We start from the raw sequence: 19,400 nt of genomic DNA on the forward strand, positions 1-19,400 counted from the left end.
TTGGACTTTAGAAGTCTCGGCTTTATTAAAATCCAAAGTTTTCAAAAGTTTATCAAGATATTCTTTTTGAAGGTTTGGATCAGAAATATGCTTTACAAGTTCAAGAAAAGTTTCTTGGTCTTTAGTCAAAACATTGATTTTCTTTAAATATGAATCAAATTCAGATTCACTACTGCTAGATACAGAGTCATCTGAGTCAAAAAGCTCATCAACTTGATATGGATCACTGTCTCCCGACATGGAAGATTCGGAATCAGAAGATTCGATAAGAAGGGGTGCTAATTTGGAAAGGATCTCTTCATCGAGGTCAAGTTCATGAAGCTTTTTGTTCATCCTGCAATAATTCGCAGTATGACCTTTCATGCCACATTTATGGCATATAGCTTCTTTGTAATTGAAAGGGTCTTTGGTTTGGCTCTAAACTCTTTTCTTTTAGAGAATTCGGGTTTCTTATAAGGCCTCGAAGGTTTCTTATAAGGAAGTTCTCTAAAATTACGAAAGGGTTTCCTAGAATTTTTTGATTTGTAATGTTTCCTGCAGGGTTTAGTAGAACACTCGCCATTACAATCTTTGGAATAAGAAGTTTTAAAGGGGTCATAATTGAATTATTTGCAAAAACCGCCTAATTCTTGTTTAGACTTCTTAAGCTTCCACTTAAGTCGTTTCTGTAATTTCAAATCTTGACAAATCTTTAAACCTTATTTATTGACGAAACTGACAAGTTCACCATAGGTAAGCTCGTCATAGGGAATACGATTTATCATAAAGGGCTTTGATGGAATTTCTTACTTTTTCAACCTAGAAGGGTAGGTAATCCAGCAAGAAATTTTTCTTTCCAGGTTATATGATTTGCATCATCCCTTAGAAATAGTCTGGTGAAAAAAGAGGTTTTTGTACCTTTGGAATTTCACTAAGTTTCCTACCTCTTAATTATGTAGTAACTCAGCGTTTTTATCACGAAGGTGTGAAGGGTCACCAATGAAATGGAGGGAAATGGTTAAAATTAGAGTAGCAACAGCATCCTAAATTGGATTGTTGAACTCATCAAGAATAGGGACTCCATTTTCATCGACTTGAATTGAATTTAGAATGTCTAATTGTTGCTGATTAGTGAGAAGATGATCCCACCAACCTTTTAGTTGACCAGTAAAACCGGCAATTAGGATTTCTGATATAGCACGATCAGAGGTTCATGCTTGGGTTTTATAGGCATTGGCTGCCATTGTCATCTGTTGCAACAATCCTAGGATATTGTATTCGGACATGCCGTCAATATTCCACTCATAGACAGAAGATGCATTATATCGGGATTGATTTAATGCACTTGGTCTATTATCTATTGCTAGATCCGGTGGAGTCTTGACAGTGGGAAGGGCTAATTCCCAATGAACTTTGTTGGCTTTAGGAGTGGGTTCTTCTTGGAAGGCTTCTACGTCCGAAGAGGCTATAGAAGTTTGGTCATCTTTCTCTAATACTCCAATTTTGCTAGATTGAGGAGTATCAGGGGCTATCTGAACTTTGCTAGACGAGGAAGAAGCAGCTTCTATCCTATCTAATTGTTCTCTAATGGCTTTAGCAAAATCTGATTTTGACTCCTGAACAAGCTTTTGGCTAGTTTTCGAAACCTGAAAGGGTTTGAAAATAGGTTCCTTAAGCTTTTTGTCAGAATCCGATTTTGTTGGAATAGGAGAAATTGATGGAACAGTAATGGTTGACTTCTGGATTTGGTTTTCTATCCTAGTCAACTGCTTTCCGATTGTATTTAAGTTAGTATTACAGAAATTATTCTGTTGGATAATACTACTTAAATTTGCCTCAGAATCATTTAGTTTTGGAATTTTGTAAGGTGAAGCTCGAATTTGGACAGGAGGTTCACCGTGATCAACGGTTACACTCCGAAGAGGTGGGTGTTCAGATTCTATAATTCTATCACTATCAAGAAGCTTCCATTCAGAAACTTTCTTCCTAATAGTAATAGGGTTTGACTCTTTAAAAGGATAAGAGACGTTGTTATCAGAAGAATATATTTCGATCCAATCAAAAAACAATATATGAACTTTATGAAGATTCACAAATTCATAATAAGTTTGTTGGATTTCTTTTCTTTGGTTTAAAAAATGTTTGAAAAACCAAAGTCTTTTTTCTTTGTTTAAATCAGAATAAAAATCATTATGAAGAGAAGTTTTATTTAATTCAAATTCTTTTTCAATGACATTGATAACATTTTCTGTAACAGCAGAAAACGTAGGAGATGTTGGAGGAGAAGGTTCCTTCTCTTCCTGACTTTGTATATGTTGATTACTAGTGTATATCGGATGAGGAACACTAGTAGTGTAATCAACTGATCTAATGGAGGTACTAGGTATATCTGAAGTAGAAAACCTAGGTTGACTTTTTATCGACTGAAAAGGGAGATTTATAACAGAGGGTACTTTTGTAAATTTTCTTTCCAATGAAGGAATACTTGAGCACGATGCTCTATCAGAAAATCTGGATGAGGTAGATCTCCTGAATGACAGTTTGACCTTACCATCGGAATACTGAGTCACATTTTGCAACTCTGTATTGGGCTCAAGTTGTTTCGGAATCGCTGGTGGGGCGACTCCTTCGAGGATCCATTCCTCTGGAAGATTTACATCTTTCCATTGGATTGGTTTAGGAATGACCGTGTTTGCTTTGGACAAATCAGTCTGCAAGAGAAGGGTCTCATCTCTTTTTGACTGGTATTTATGCTGTGTGCTAAATGCAGAAATCATGGCTTTGTAAGAAATTTTAAAAATTAATGCAACTGGGATGGATCCCTTAATCATATGATAATTATGGGTTTTGATTTGTAAAATCATGCTCTTTAAAATATTTTTATCTTTAAGAGAAATTGTTATATTTGGATAACAATCAAAAGATATGGGACCTTTACATAGACTAGATTCGACACTGCTTAGTAAAGAATCATCAAAAGAGATGAATCGCCCATCTCTAAGGACAGCAAGGATTGAAGTATCCAAGCCTTCTTTGGTCAAAGGTTTTATTCCTACTTGGATTAAACCAATGTGAATATATTTGAAATTCTTTTCTTTTAATTTCTTTAAAGATTTTTCTGAAAACAAATAAATTGTTTCAAAAGGCTCTGAAAGAGTTATATCACGTTCTTCAGTCTTTATAATATAATCATGCTTTAAAAGATCAAGCATTTTTGTTTTGTAAATCTTTTCTTTGGAAATTTTTGGAAGTTCCCAACAATCAATTGCTTTATCAAAGTTCTCAATAATGAATTCTTCTGAACTCACAACATGCTTTGACTCACTAGTCTTCCCGGAAGAAGAGCTAGAAAAGGACGATGTTCTACAGATCGAAGGATCCATGGTCAAGACCTTATGGTCTATTTTTGGTTTGGTCAAAATGGCTACAGGTATGGATTTACAGCCCTCAGCGGAATCCTTATCCTAAAACGGGACTTACAACCAGTAAAAATTCACCACAAAACAAAACTTCAAAATAAAACACAAGATTTTAAACATGAAACTCTAAACAATAAAACACTTTCCTCCCCTTGGCTCTGATACCAGAAGGAAATATATATATATATATATATATATATTGTTTTTGCAATATACACTTTCTACTACCTTAGATATTATCCCTAATAAATCAAAAGAACTAAATGCTGCAAAAATTTTAACTTACAACCCACTAATATGTGTCATAGTGTGTGTGTAAAGAATGATTCAATAATATATGTTAAATGAGTAAACAATTAAATGACTTAATAACCAATTGGAGAGTTCACAAATTTGAGTAATTCAAAGAAAATGGAACAAAAACAACTTACTATGATTTTCAAAATCAATATATAATACAACAGGACTATCAGGATGCATCTCAAAAGTCGTAACTCTTTACACAACCATCCTAGACAAAAAGAATTTTTTTTGGTTTATTTTAAAAAAAAACACATATTTAAAAACACACATCAACTATCCCCACCCCCAACCTAATCTAAACATTATCTCAACGTTTTATAATTTTATAGATATGCATACAAAAAAGAAAACGAAAGAAATAATAAAAGAGAAAAAATAACAAAAGAAGAAGAGGGGGAGATCTCACTTGAACTCAATGCAAAAGCTTAAAAGAATATGATAAAGAACAAGCAAATGTTAATTGTTTTTTTATAATAAAACTCTTAGATTAAGAAGATGCGTTTCTAGAGGTATTGTACTCTCCATATCCGATCATCTTTGACTCAAATTTAGTCCAAAGTTAGTATTTACAGGAAAACATTATAAAAAATCACCAGGACTATGACATTCCACAATTATTAACTATTCCCTCCCCCTAACATGAATCAGACATTGTCCTCAATATTTTAAAATTAAGTAAAGAGGAAGAGTTTAGAAGACATCACATGAACACTGTAATAAAAAATATTTACAAATGGAGAATTAAATTAATTTGCACTTCTTACTACTACTACTGTTACCATCATCAATTGACCAATCTAGTGTATAAGTCTTGGGATTTGGCTCTGGTGTATAAATATGTAAAATATCAAGTAACTCATTAGTAGTAGAAGCACAAATAAAAAGTTTTTTTATAGTGTGTGAAACAAAATGATTCTTAATTGCATGGTTAATAAAAGTTAGTAAGCCATCATAAAAATTATTAATATTTAACAAACAGATGGGTTTTTTATGAATGTTCAAATGGGCCCAAAATGCAAATGTAATCAGTGCTTCAAGAGTTGAAGATCTCCTGGCAAGAAAATAAAAGTATTAGCATGATTTAACATTTCAGATATTCTCTCTTGCATACTTAATACCACTAATTCTTCTTTAATTGGTGGGCCATACAATCATCCTAGATGTTTAATGACTTTTGGGATAATGCCTAGTACTTGGCTTCCTCTAGTAAAAACAACTTCTAAGACAAGTCTTGATAACCCCCGTTCACCTCTTCCATATACAAGGTGTAATTCCGTCTCTACTATGATACAACTAAGATCTATCACTATCTGAACGAACTCCTTACACTTTCTATAGTGAAACCCAGAAAGCACACAAATGTTTTTGAATTGTTTACTTAAAGATGTTGCAATTGGAATGATCTTCAAAAACAAGTTGTGAGTATTTAAAAAAGAGCTCGTATTTAAAGATTTTGGTGACAGAAATAATGAGAAACAGCTGTAAATGGGTTAGCATATTTGTCAAATGACATGTAAAGCTCGTGCTCAATAATTCAAAAGCAAACAATAAAAAGAAAAAGAAAATAGTAAAAGAAAACAAATAATTAATAAATACAAAATCACACCCCTAAATGCAATAATGCAAATGATAAAAGAACAACAAAATAAAAAGATATTTACTGGTAGTTGTGATTGTGGCTCACATCTTCCTCTGGTTTTACGTCCAGTAACGGCTTGAACACCCTTTATGGGTCGAGGATAGACTTCCCATCCAGTTTTCTTATAAACTGGCAAACATGGTTTTTTTGAGTCAGATTCTCAAGACTAAACTGTGCACTTTCTTTTTGGAATTGTATCCACAAATTATAAGTCTCATGTTGTAGAAATCATTCCTAAAGATTTACAATATGGCCATTTGCAACTAAGTCGTACACCGTTATGACATTTTGAGCTAAGTCGTTTAGCTTTCCTTTTTCTAGCAAATGTATTTTTACCAAAGCTAGACATATAAGAAACAAATGGATTAGAAAACTCACTTGCTAATCGGACCTTTGCTTTAATTAGCCAACGAATATCAGAAGAAATGCCATTGATCATTAATAAACGCAGTCGTTCACAACGAGATTTGTAAATTTTTCTTAGGGCATTCTGAGGGAGAGAGGGAAAATGCTTATGTAATTTATGTTGTATTTCTTCCATGTTTGACTTTAGGGTTTCAATTATTGTGGGAAACTAAAGATATCGACTTAAAAAGTCACGAAGCACCGTTATCCGCCATTTATACGGGAAAATAAATCAAAACACACCAAAAATAAAGAGAATCAAATCTAAAAAATCAAATCAACCGTGAAAGTGAACAAAACAACAAAAAGAAATCACACAAAGAATAAAGAAAAATGGACTTACATTCGTTTTCTTATTGAGTTAACCTCAAGCTCCAATTAAAATTCATGTATACCACCCTCTATTTTTCTGAGTTGTCTTTCTAGATCTTTAATGTAGGACACTAATGTTGGTGGTTGCAGATACCAAATTGGATGTGATTTACAACTTTGTATTAGGCCTCTTAAGTGAAATTTCACACTCAAAAGGTTTTTGAGATGTGTGAACAGAATCTTTCTTATTGAGGTACTTATGACATATAAGGAAAATTGATGAAAGAAAATACAATTTCAAACAAATATGCTTAAGCAAGAAATATAATGCTAAAAAAGTGTATGGTGCGCATCAATCGAGAAAAAAAATAAACAATTGACACGACTCAAAAGTGTATTACTCTCAAGTATAAGAGTGTCGAGTTATAATATAATCCGGTGAGACTGGGGTCGAACCACAGGGAGTTTTAAATCTAGTAAAATTAAGAAAATTAATTGTGGGGAAAAGAAATTATTTGAAATCAATTTAAAAATAAGCTAAGGTTTATGATCCACTCTCTGTATTCAAACTATAATTTTAATACTCTCTCATTTATATTTTGCCTCACTTTTACCAATTAATTATTATATCATTTAATTCTATATGTATGGATAAATTTAGAATAAAGTACCTAATGTGCCACATTATATTAATGTGTCGACATTATGTCAAAATACCATAAAATTCAGTGAGATTTATAAATTAACATGATATAAAAATAATTACAAAAAAATTAAATAAACTTAAAAACTCATTTAAGAAAATAATAATAATTAATAGTTTGAAACATTGAGCTTCACCCTTCACCTCAGCTTAATAAAATTAGCTACTCATATTGAAAGAAAACACAATACTCTTTTTATTTGATAAACTTTTTGAAATATATTAGAAAGAAAATTGATACAAAAGGAAACAAGAAAAGAAAAGAAAAGAAACAAAGAAAGAAAGAAATTCTTCAGCTGCACTCTATTCTCTCTCGGCTTAAGCTCTCAAAATAGCTCACCCCCTTCAGCTTCCCAATACTCGGCTTTTAAAGGCAACAATTGCCTCATCTTCATTCTTTTGATTCTTATTTAATTTATTATTATATTATTATTTTATTTTTTATAATTTAAATAAATATTGAGAAGTGTGATGGCCAGGAGGCGTGATGGCCTCCTGACCATCACAGGCAACCAATGTTTTGGTTGCCTTTTACTCTTTTGTCTTTTTGTTCTTTTTTTTTATTTTTTATTTTTTTATTATTAGATCTCCTCAATTTTGTTCTCGTAGTTCTTCTTTATTCCCGCTTTCAATTCCAATTTCATATTTATTCCTGAAAAATATTTACAAGATAAAAATTAACAAATTACGAATTAATTTAACATAAAATATATTTGGGGAATATTAAAATAATTTAGAAATAATGAACGCATTAATCGACACAATAAGTGAAAAACTAATAATTTTATCTTTATTAAATGTACACTTTTTAGTGTCAATCACACCCCCCCAACCAGCTTATTGCTAGGCCCTAGCAATTTAAGCGATAAAAATTTAGAGAAATTTCAAAACCAAATTGAAAATCTTTTTTTTTTTTTGAAAAATTGTGTTTACTTCCTTCATTCGATTAATGACAATAATTGAATAAAAGTATAAGCATTATCTTCAGCCTAAAGAAAATCACACTCGCTCAGTTCAATAAAATCCTGTAAAATGATCAATCATCAGAGCTACATTAATCAAGCCACTTTTAAGAATGATACATCAAACCCCAAAATCTCCGATTAAGAGTGACTCTCTCAAAAGAAGATATACCCCAAATTAATTTGTCACTCTAAAAAAAATGTTAAATTTGAGAGAATAATAAAATAATATCACACGCTCTCACCAAGATGAAAAAATAATGCCCACAGCTTAGAAATAAAATGATCTCAAATCCAATGAATTACTAACAAAATTTATTTTTATTTTTATGCATCACCACATCTTTTAGTCCATATTACCAGCTTTTGCTTCAAACTATAGTTCCCAAAAATCGAGAATGACTTTTATTAGGACGTAACGTAGGCTAGGGTTATGGCTAACAAAAACAAGGTAATAGGGAAATAAAAAATATATGTTTGAAAAATAGGGGACTTTTTGGAGATTATAAGGTGCTTTTTTTTTCTTTTTGCTTGGATTTTTTTTCTTTTTTATTAATTGATATATACATATCATCTTTCTTTTTTTTCTTTTTTTATAGCACCATTATTAGGAATACATAATCATCCCTATTTTTAAACATAATTGGGTGATGAAAAACATAAACATAAGGTGATACTCCTCATTGGAGTAGGAAAATATGATAGGTTACCAACGAAAAGGTTTTTTTTTTTTAAAAAAAAGACTCAAAGGGGTTAACTATGGATTCTTTATAATAGGGTTGGCTAGAAAGGCTCATACGGATCAAAGATGGCCTTCTGTCATCTTTTAGGGTTCTATATAATCTTTCATATCCACTAGTTCAATGGACTTTTAGAATCAGCTGCACAAACTTTTTTTTTTAAATATTGAGATCTTGTACAATAAATTGTGAAGCTGTATAGGCAAACAAGGTTACTCTCCAAGGATAATAGGCTCAAAACCTCGCTTGGTCTTTTCATAACATGTACATTCCTCTAAATGGCTCAATCAATTTCACTCATCCAATTTCTCAATTTGTGTTTCAACATGCAAAAGGAAAAACATAGTGTAACATAACTCAAGGCCAAAGATAATACAAATACCAAAATTTGAAAATCGTCATGTTATCCAATGTTAAAAGATCACACCGAAAAAGAAAACTCTTTTTTCTTTTAAAGAAACACTAAAAGAAATTGGGACTGATTGCAGAAACTTGAGGGAGATGATTAAGAGAAAAAGAGAAAAAGACCGAAAACAAAAGGTTAGAAACATTTTTTTTATTTTTTATTTTTTTTGGAAGAAAACACAAAAATTAAGATGATGCGTTTCTAGAGACACTACATTCTATATTCTGCCATCTTCGACTCAAATTTTTATCCAAAGTTAGTCTTTACAATAAAATTAGTAAAAACATCACTAGGACTGAGACATTCCACAATTATCAACTATTTTCTTCCCCCAACTTGAAGGAGACATTGTCCTCAATGTCTAAAGAAAGGAGTAGAGTTTAGAAGATATCACCTGGCCACTGCTGGAAATATTTACAGGCGGAGAGTTAAATCTAATTTACACTTTTATTAGAGTTACTGCCATCATCATCAGTTGCCCAATCCAACGCCAAAGTCATGGGATCTAGCTCTGGTTTGTAAGCTTGCAAAAGATCAAGTAACTCATTAGCAGTAGGAGCACAAATGAAGAGTTTTTTCGCTGAGGATGGAATAAAATAATTTTTTATTGCATGATTAAGAAATGTTTTTAAGTCATCATAAAAGTTATTAACATTTAACAAACTGATGAGTTTTTGATGGATATTCAAATGGGCCCAAGAAGCAAATGTAATTAGCGCTCCCAAAGTTGCAAGGTCTCCTGGCAAGAAAATAAAAGCGTCAGCATGATTCAACATTTCAGATATTCTTTCTTGCATACCTGAGACAACTAACTCTTCTCCAGTTGGTGGGTCTGGTAGACATCCTAAAAGTTTTAAGGCTTTTGGAATGATGCCTAGCACTTGACTTCCTCGAACGAAAGCAGCTTCAGAGACAAGCTTTGATAACCCTCGGTCACCTCCTCCATATACAAGATGTAGTTTCCTCTTTGCTATAGCGCGAACAAGATCTACGACTGCCTGAATGAACTCCTTATACTTTCCATAGCGAAATCCAGAAAGCACACAAATGTTTTTAAGTTGACTGCTTGAAGTTGCTGCCATTAGAGCAATTCTAAAAAGAAACAATTTGTGAGTGCTTAAAAAGAAGTTCCTATTTAAGGATCTTGGTGACGGACATAATGATATACATCTATAAATGGGGTGTTGTGTTTGTCAAATGACGCGTGAAGCTTTTACCTTAATAATTCAAAGGCAAATAGTGAAAAGAAAAAGAAAACAGTAATTAGATAAAATAAAGAAAAAAAGCACACACAATAATAATAATAATGAAAAAGATAAAAGAACAGTAAAATAAAAGGATATTTACTGGTAGTTGTGATTGTGGCTCACATCTTCCTCTAGTTTTACGTCCAGTAACGACTTGAACACCCTCTATAGGTCGAGGATAGGCTTCCCATCTATTTTTCTTATAAACTGGCAAACAGGGTTTTTTAGAGTCAGATTCCCAAGACTAAACTGTGCACTTTCCTTTTGGAACAGCTTCCACAAATTTTGAATTTCACGTTGAACATATCCGCTCGGATGCGTCTCAAGAGATCGTAAGATATCATCCAATGATTCTTTACTCATGCCATCCTTAATGAATTTGATTTTATCTTCACGATTTACAGAAACCATTCCTAAAAGCTTTACAACGTGGATTTTTGCAAGCAAGTCTTAGACAGTGAGAACATTCAGAGCCAAGTCGCTTAGCTCTTCTTTTCTTAGCAAATGTACTTTTACCAAAACCAGGCATGTAGGAAATGAATGGATCAGAAAACTCACCTGCCAATCAAACCTTTGTTTCAATTAACCAGCGAATGTCAAAAGGAATCCCATTGATCATTAACAAACGCAGTCGTTCACAACGAGCTTTGTAAATCTTCTTAAGATCATTTTAAGGGAGAGAAGGAAAATGTTGATGCAAATTTTGTTGTATTTCTTCCATGCTCGACATTGAGGTTTCAGTTATTATGGGAAACTGAGAATACCGACTTAAACAATCATGGAGTACCGTTATCCGCCATTTATACGGGAGAGTGAATCAAAACAAAATGAATCAAATCTGCAAAATCAAATCAAAAGTGAAAAAGAATAATAAAAACACACAAGGAATATAACTCACCTTCGTCCTTTTATTGAATCCAGTTCCAATTGCAAATTATAAATACCATCCTCTATTTCCTTTAGTTGTCTTTCTAGATCTTTCACGTAAGATACTAATGCTGGTGATTGCAGATCCCAAATGGGATGTAATTTACAAAATCGGAGTAATTTCCTCAGGTGAAATTTTACATGAAAAAGTGTTTTAAAATGATCGAAAAAGAAATTTTTCATGGAGGTACTCATGACAAGTATAAAAATTTGGTGAGCTAAATCACAATTGTCAAACAACACACAATTAAAACAATGCAATGCACTCCATTCAAGACATAGGGAAAAGGAAAAAGAAAAAAAATCAAATAATTCAAACGATAAAGTAACAGTAAATCAAATTCACAAAACGTTAAAATGAAAAGGCTTAATCAAAATTTTGGTGGGTCACTCAAATGGATTTCGGTATCTGCTTCATGTGGTTGGTATTCCAGATATGGTTTCAATCTTTGGCCATTAACTTTAAATGTGACACCATCCTTTGGATTCTCAATTTCTACGGCTCCATATGGATAGACATATTTTACAACAAATGGACCATTCCACTTTGACTTTAACTTCCCTAGAAATAAATGAAGACGAGAATTATAAAGCAACATTGTTTGACCAATTTCAAATGTTTTCCGAAAAATTCTTGTCATGAAAAAGTTTGGTTCTTGTCTTAATAATTCTAGAATTCTCATACGCATCATTCCTTAATTTCTCAAGTTCATTTATTTGCAATTTACGCACATTGCCAACATCATCAAGATTTGAATTAAAAGCTTTAATGGCCCAAAATGATTTATGTTCAAGTTCTACTGGTAAGTGGCAAGATTTTCCATAAACAAGCCGATAGGGTGACATTCCTAAAGATGTTTTAAAAGCAGTACGATATGTCCAAAGTGCATCAATCAGTCGAAGAGACCAATCTTTACGGTTTGGATTAACTGTCTTTTCTAAAATTTGTTTTATCTCCCTATTTGCTAATTCAACTTGACCACTTGTTTGAGGGTGATAAGGGGTAGCAACCTTATGTGTAATTCCATATTTCTTCATTAAAGACTCAAATGGCTTATTACAAAAATGCTTACCTCCATCACTGATAATAGCTCAAGGTATTCCAAATCTACTCAAAATATTTTCTTTTAAAAAGCGGATCACAATCTTATGATCATTGTACCAACAAGAAATCGCCTCGATCCATTTTGAAACATAATCAATAGCAACTAAAATATATACAAATCCAAATGATGATGGAAAAGGGCCCATAAAATCAATTCCCCAACAATCAAATATTTCAATGACAAGGATGGGGTTTAAAGGCATCATGTTCCGCTTTGAAATAGACCCTATCATTTGACAATTTTTACACATTTTACAGAATGCATGTGAATCTTTAAATAATGTAGGCCAATAAAATCCATACTGTAATATTTTTGCAGCTGTCTTTTTTGAAGAAAAAGGGTCACCGCATGCTTCAGAATGACAAAATTGAATGACCCTACTTACCTTGTCGTCTGGTATGCATCTTCGAAAAATTTGATCGGAGCAGTACTTGAACAAGTATGGTTCATCCCAATAAAAGTTTTTTACTTATGTTAAGAATTTCTTCTTATCTTGGGAACTCCAATCACGTGGCATTTCACATGTTGCAAGATAATTAACAATATTAGCATACCAAGGCATTTTATTTATAGAAAACAAAAATTCATCAGGGAAAAAATCATTAATGGGTGTTGTTTCAATTGAAGACTCATTTGTAAGTCTTGAAAGATGATTTGCAACAACATTTTTAGCGCCCTTTTTGTCCTTGATTGTCAAATTAAATTCTTGAAGTAGCAAAATCCATCGTATTAACCTTGGTTTGGCATCCTGTTTTGACATTAAATATCTCACAACAGCATGATCAGAATAAACAACAGTAGATGAACCAATTAAATACGAACGAAATTTATCCAATGTAAATATTACAGCAAGTAGTTCTTTCTCAGTTGTATTGTAATTCATTTAAGCACTATTCAAAGTTCTACTTGCATAAAAGATGACAAAAAGGGCTTACCTTCTTTTCTTTGACCCAGAACAGTGCCAACGGCATAATCACTAGCATCACACATTAGCTCAAAAGGCAAAGACCAATCAGGGGGTTGCTTTATTGGGGCTGATGTCAAAAGAGTAGTTATTTTTTAAAAAGCTTGTTGACAATCATTAGTCTATTCAAATTGTGTGTCTTTTATTAGGAGGTTACAAATTGGTCTAGATAAGGCACTAAAGTCTTTTATAAACCTCCTATAAAATCCTGCATGTCCTAAAAAAGAACGAACTTCTCTAATTGTCTTTGGTGAGGGTAATTTCGAAATGACTTCAACTTTGGCTTTATCAACTTCGATTCCTTTTGAAGACACAATATGGCCTAAGATAATTCCAGAAGTGGTCATGAAATGACATTTTTCCCAATTTAAAACTAGTCCTTTTTCTGTGCACCTTTTCAAAACATTTTCTAGATTATCAAGACATGTATCAAAAAAATTACCAAATACAGTTAAATATCCATAAAAACCTCTAGACAATTTTCAACCATGTCACTAAAAATGCTTAGCATGCACCTTTGAAATGTTGTAGGAGCATTACAAAGTCCAAAGGGCATTCTCTTAAATGCAAATGTTCCAAATGGGCATGTGAATGTAGTCTTTTCTTGGTCTTCTAAGGCTATAGGGATTTGATAATAACTAGAGTAGCCATCAAGAAAGCAGTAGTAGGGATGTCCAGCTACTCTTTCGAGAATTTGGTCTAGAAATGGAAGGGGAAAATGATCTTTTCTAGTGGCATCATTTAATTTTCTGTAATCAATGCACATGCGCCAACTAGATGGAATTCGTGTTGGGATTGGTTCACATTTTTTATTTTTTACAACAGTTATTCCAGATTTCTTTGGTACTACTTGAGTTAGACTTACCCATTTACTATCAGAGATAGGGTAGATAATTCTTACATCTAGTAGTTTAAAGACCTCATTCTTTACCACTTCTTTCATATAAGGGTTTAGTCTTTTTTGTGGTTGACGGGTTGTTTTGGCATTTTCCTCTAAGTGTATTCGATGTGTGCAAATTAAAGGATTAATGCCTTTTATGTCTTTTAAGGTCCAACCAAATACAGTTTTATGCCTTTTCAGTATAGATAACAATTTACCTTCTTGATCATACATGAGTTGAGAAGAAATTACCACCGGATATGTCTGCTACTCTCCAAGATAAGCATACTTCAATTTTTCTGGTAAGGGCTTTAATTCGAGCTCTGGTGCTTCCTCTTCGTTTGGTTCTTCAGGTTGCACCGTATCTTCAAAGTTCGATTCGTCATCGTCGCCTATAGGTACCTGCATAGAATCAAGTGTAGGGCATGTGTTAGCAGTATCACAATCTAATTCTTTACTTGATTAAAAAGAACCAGCAAAATAAATTTCAGCAGAGTTTGTAAAATTCTCATCCTGAATGTGTTCCTCAATGATTGGCTCGATGAGATCAATTTCCTCATTCTCATTATCATCATCTTCTTGGTGGTAAGGTTGTTTACACATGTTGAACACATTGAGTTCCAGTGTCATGCTGCCAAAAGATAAATTCATTAACCCATTCCTGCAATTTATGAAAGCATTAGCAGTAGCTAAAAATGGTCGACCCAAAATAACAGAAATTTATTTGCATTTATTAGCAATTGGTTCCGTTTCCAGAACAATAAAATCCACAGGATATATCAATTTATCGACCTTGACTAATACATCTTCAATTATTCCTTTTGGAACCTTAATCGATCTATCAGCAAGTAAAAGGTGGTAGAAGTTGGTTTAAACTCACCGAGATTGAGTTGTTGGTACACTGAGTAAGGAAGCAAATTAACACTGGCACCAAGATCAAGTAAAGCATGTCCAATTTTATAATCCCCAATAGTTCAAGAAATAGTTGGACAACCAGGATCCTTGTATTTCAAAGCACTATTGGTTGAGAGAATAGAACTTACCTGTTCTGCTAGAAAAGCTCTCTTTTGCACCTTATGTTTCCTTCTCACCGTGCACAGATCTTTCAGAAATTTAGCATAAGAAAGCACCTGTTTAATGACATCCAGCAGAGGAATGTTGACCTTAACTTGTTTAACAACTTCATAAATTTCAGTACTGTGGTTTGATTTCTTTGGCTTGATTAGTGCTTGAGGAAATGGGGGTACAGTGCTTGAGGAAATGGGGGTACATGAAGAGAGTTGGTTATTTCTTCATGGGTTAAAGGTTCGACAGACTCTTCCCTATTTTCTGAAATTGAATCTTTACTAGTTTCACGAGGGTCCACAATGTGTTTTTCGACCACTTTACCACCACGAAGGGTTATAACCGATTTGACTTGACTCATATTTTGGTTTCCTAAATTTCCCATTTGAGGATGTTGTTGACTCTTGGGGTTTAGTTCAGGTTGAGCAGGAAACTTTCCTTTTTCATGTATGGTCAGAGCAGATGTAAGTTTGGAGATAGTTTCTGTCAAATTGGTTAAGGTTTGCATCGTTTGGTTATTGATCGACTCTTGTTTTTCAATAAACGAATGCAATGTGTCTTCCAGAGTTTTTCTTGGTGGTGGGACATATGGTGGGTAACTCTGGGAGTTTTGAAAATTTTGACGTGGAGGAACTGATTGTGAAGGTTGTGCATAATTGTCATTTCTCCAACTGAAATTTGGGTGGTTTCTCCAACCAGAGTTGTAAGTTTGAGAGTATGGATTTGGATTTGGCCTTTTGAAATTGTCAACGACATTTACTTGTTCATGCAAGCTTTCTCTCAGAGCTGGCAAAGTTGGACAGTCCTGCGTAGAATGGTCAGTAGAATCGCAAACATAACATGAAATATTTTGAACAGGTTTTACATGATCATTCTTTTTCGACTCTAATGCTTCGACTTTTCTAGCTAATGATGCAAAATTTGGCTTGAAAATCATGGTCTTCCCTAAGGTTATGCATGCCTCCACCAGATCCCAGTGTTGTGCATTTTCTGCTATATAGTCAAGATAGTCTAATGCATCTTCAGGACTTTTATCCCTAAACTCACCATTACACATCATTTCAATGACTTGTCTACCTTGGGATGTTAATCCCTCGTAGAAATAAGACACTAATCTCCATGTTTCAAAACCATGATGTGGGCAAATGTTAAGTAGTTCTTTAAACCTATCCCAACATTGGTAGAGAGTTTCTCCTGGTTTTTGAGTGAAAGTGGTGATTTGTCTTTTGAAAGAATTTGTTCTGTGGGGTGGGAAGAATGTTTTCAAAAATTGTGCTTGCATTTCATCCCAAGTTCTGATGGATTCTAACCTAAGATTTTGTAGCCAAGTTTTAGTTTTATCCTTAAGTGAGAAAGGAAAAAACTTAAGCCTGATTATATTCATGCTACAATTTTGATCAGTACATGTGTTACAGACTTCCTCAAATTCCCGTAAATGTAAATATAAATTTTCAGACTCAAAACCATGAAAAGTATGAAGAAGTTGAATGATACCAGGTTTGAAATTAAAACGTGATGCATCAAGAGGGAAAACTATGCATGATAGTGACCCTGTTCTAGTAGGATGCATGAAGTCTCTAAGAGTCCTAGGTTGTTCATAAAGATTTTGCAAGACTTGGTCATTTTTGTGCTCCGAAAAATTTTCAACTCCTATGTCAGCCATATTTAAGGGTGGTGAAGGTGATTTTCTAATTAATCTACCACTATTTGTACGAGACCAACGACTCATGCAACGCTAATGATGTGTGCTAAACTAATGATGCAAAAACACTAAATGAAAATTGCAGAAAAAATAAACTGAAAATTAAATAAGAAAAAAATGCGAAATAAAAATAAATAAACTGAAAAATAAATGAATAAATTAGGCAGTGAAACCAGCCATTAAATGAAACAGTTTAGGCGGTATTTTAAAACCAGCCATATAATAAAACATAAAATTAAATAAATTAATGCACAAAAATAAATAAACTGAAATTAAAATGCTAGGCGGTAGAACCGACCATTTAAACAAAAATACATAAATTAACAAAATTTAAATAACAGTCAGGCGGTAGAACCGACCATTTAAAATAAATGCGGAAAGTAAATTGTAGAAATTTAAAGAAATAAATTTGATTTGGGGACTGATTTGCAAAGGTTTTTGGGCTAAGATGAAGTTTCTCATAAATTTTATGGATAATGTTAAGGTTTGAAAAGAAGAGGGGTGCTAACTGAAGTTTTACAAAAAGAGAATAAAATAGAATAACGGAAAGATGGTAAAGACAAAACAAAAAAAATAAAATAAAGTAAAGACAAACTAACATCAAATTTAGAAAATTCCCCGGCAATGGCGCCAAAAACTTGGTACGACTCAAAAGTGTATTACTCTCAAGTATAAGAGTGTCTAGTTATAATATAAACCGGTGAGACCAGGGTCGAACCACATGGAGTTTTAAATCTAGTAAAACTAAGAAAATTAATTGTGGGGAAAAGAAATTATTTGAAATCAATTTATAACAGATATAGCATGACCCAAAACAATTCTGAAAGTAACAATGTAGTGACATTGTAACGACCCACCCCGACCTCCACAGGGCGTATCTTACTGATAGATGCTTAAAAATAAAATAATAATAATAATCCTTTTACAATCCATAAAAGTTATATCCTTGAAAATACAAATATATAACGCAAACTGCAGCGGAAGAATTTAAAATTCATGCCAGACCATCTAATTCCTCCATTCAAGTCCTTCTCGACGCTTATCACGAATCAATCCTTATTTACGGAAACTGAATCACAATAAACTATAATGAGTACGAAACTCAGTAAGTAAACCAGTTTTGCATATACGAAAATACATACATTCATATATATAGTGCAAATGAATGACGTGCCATGGTATTCGAAAACATCGTAAAACAAATCATTGAAATCTCATTCTGTCTTTCTCAAACTTTTACATTCTCTTTCAAACCACTTACTTGAGCTACCTTCATTCGATTACCGCTTAGTTGGACACTCCCTTAACTTTCATACTCTTTAGGCTTCTCGCCAATGCGTCCTTCGCCCACTTATCTCATAACTATATAAACATCTAGAGTGTCCTCCACTAAGCCAGTAACAAATTCAAGGATCCAAGCCAAAACTGTAAAACAATCTTTCTTTCCACACATTCCGTTTGCTAAAATCAACTTTCTCATTTTACAGAAAACATAATGCATTTTCGTGCTCATGCCAATGAAATATTCACACATACGTATGCCCATGTCCATAAACACACATAACAACACAGCATATCAACACATCGTATAAACACATGGGCAGAGCATATAAATCAATATCCGTACATATATAAAAATAAGCTTTCCAAACATGTCAAACATATATATTGTTTATTGTGATTCGTTTGAAAATCTAGTTTACTTACCTCTTGGTATCCTCGAGTAACAAATGCACATCGATATCATCGGCCTAAAAATAAATAAAAAATACTCTCATAAGAATAAAATTAAACCATAATCATAAACTCCAGTATTCTCAAATTCCTTAATATAATCACATTCCATAGTTAACCTTAAATAATCTTAATTTAAATAATAAATCATCAAAATACTCATAATTCTTGAAATTACGAAATTACCCTCAAATATCAAAATTACCAAAATGCCCTTGAATTCAATATTACCAAAATACCCTCAAATATAAAAATTACCAAATTAACCTCAAAATCATAAATTACCAACTTTATCCTAAATTTCAGCAATTACTAAAATACCCACAAAATCTAAAATTACAAAATTGCCCTTAGACTGTGAAATTACCGAAATACCCTTGTCGGTCAACGGTCACCGAAATTCAACCGACGGCGACGGAAACTGAAAGTTCAAGCCACGCTGAGTCCAATTGTGGCGGTTGTTGTGCAAATTTTGTTGAACTCGCAAGCGTACGAATCTATTGTAGTATAGACTAATGGTGACGAGTGTCGATCCCACGAGGAGGTGGATTTTAATTGTGTATAGAATTAATTTTGTAAATGAGTGGTTGGATTTTGTGGTGAAGGTGACTGAGATTATCCTAAAATTGGAATTGAAATGGCAAGAATAAATTCTAATATTAGAATTGAAATGACGAGAATAAATTGAAGTAAAGATCTATTAAATTGACGTACTTGGGTATCTGGATCCGTATCAACATGCACCATGGGCTAAATATTCCTTATTAATACCAATTACATCATGAAGGGGGAATCCACACCTCATGAACCACACTCTAATCAATATGGTGCTAAGGGCTTATCGTGCCAATAATAATAACCTTATACTAGGGGGCCGGTGAAACCAAGGCGGTATTAGACAAGATTA

General features: G+C 33.1%; 1 non-coding gene and 1 pseudogene across 1 annotated transcript; one reads left to right on the plus strand and one right to left on the minus strand.

The window, feature by feature from the left end:
* The window catches only part of LOC112097951, a 121,597-nt pseudogene extending 105,483 nt beyond the window's left edge, over window positions 1-16,114 (minus strand).
* A 70-nt stretch (window positions 16,115-16,184) lies between these two features.
* Window positions 16,185-16,293, plus strand: LOC112098643. The gene has a single exon (XR_002905753.1). It is a non-coding gene; the product is annotated as a small nucleolar RNA R71 (small nucleolar RNA).
* Window positions 16,294-19,400: the final 3,107 nt, after the last annotated feature.

The sequence above is a fragment of the Citrus clementina genome, unplaced genomic scaffold (genome assembly GCF_000493195.1).
Source record: "Citrus clementina cultivar Clemenules unplaced genomic scaffold, Citrus_clementina_v1.0 scaffold_5, whole genome shotgun sequence".
NCBI lineage: Eukaryota > Viridiplantae > Streptophyta > Magnoliopsida > Sapindales > Rutaceae > Citrus > Citrus x clementina.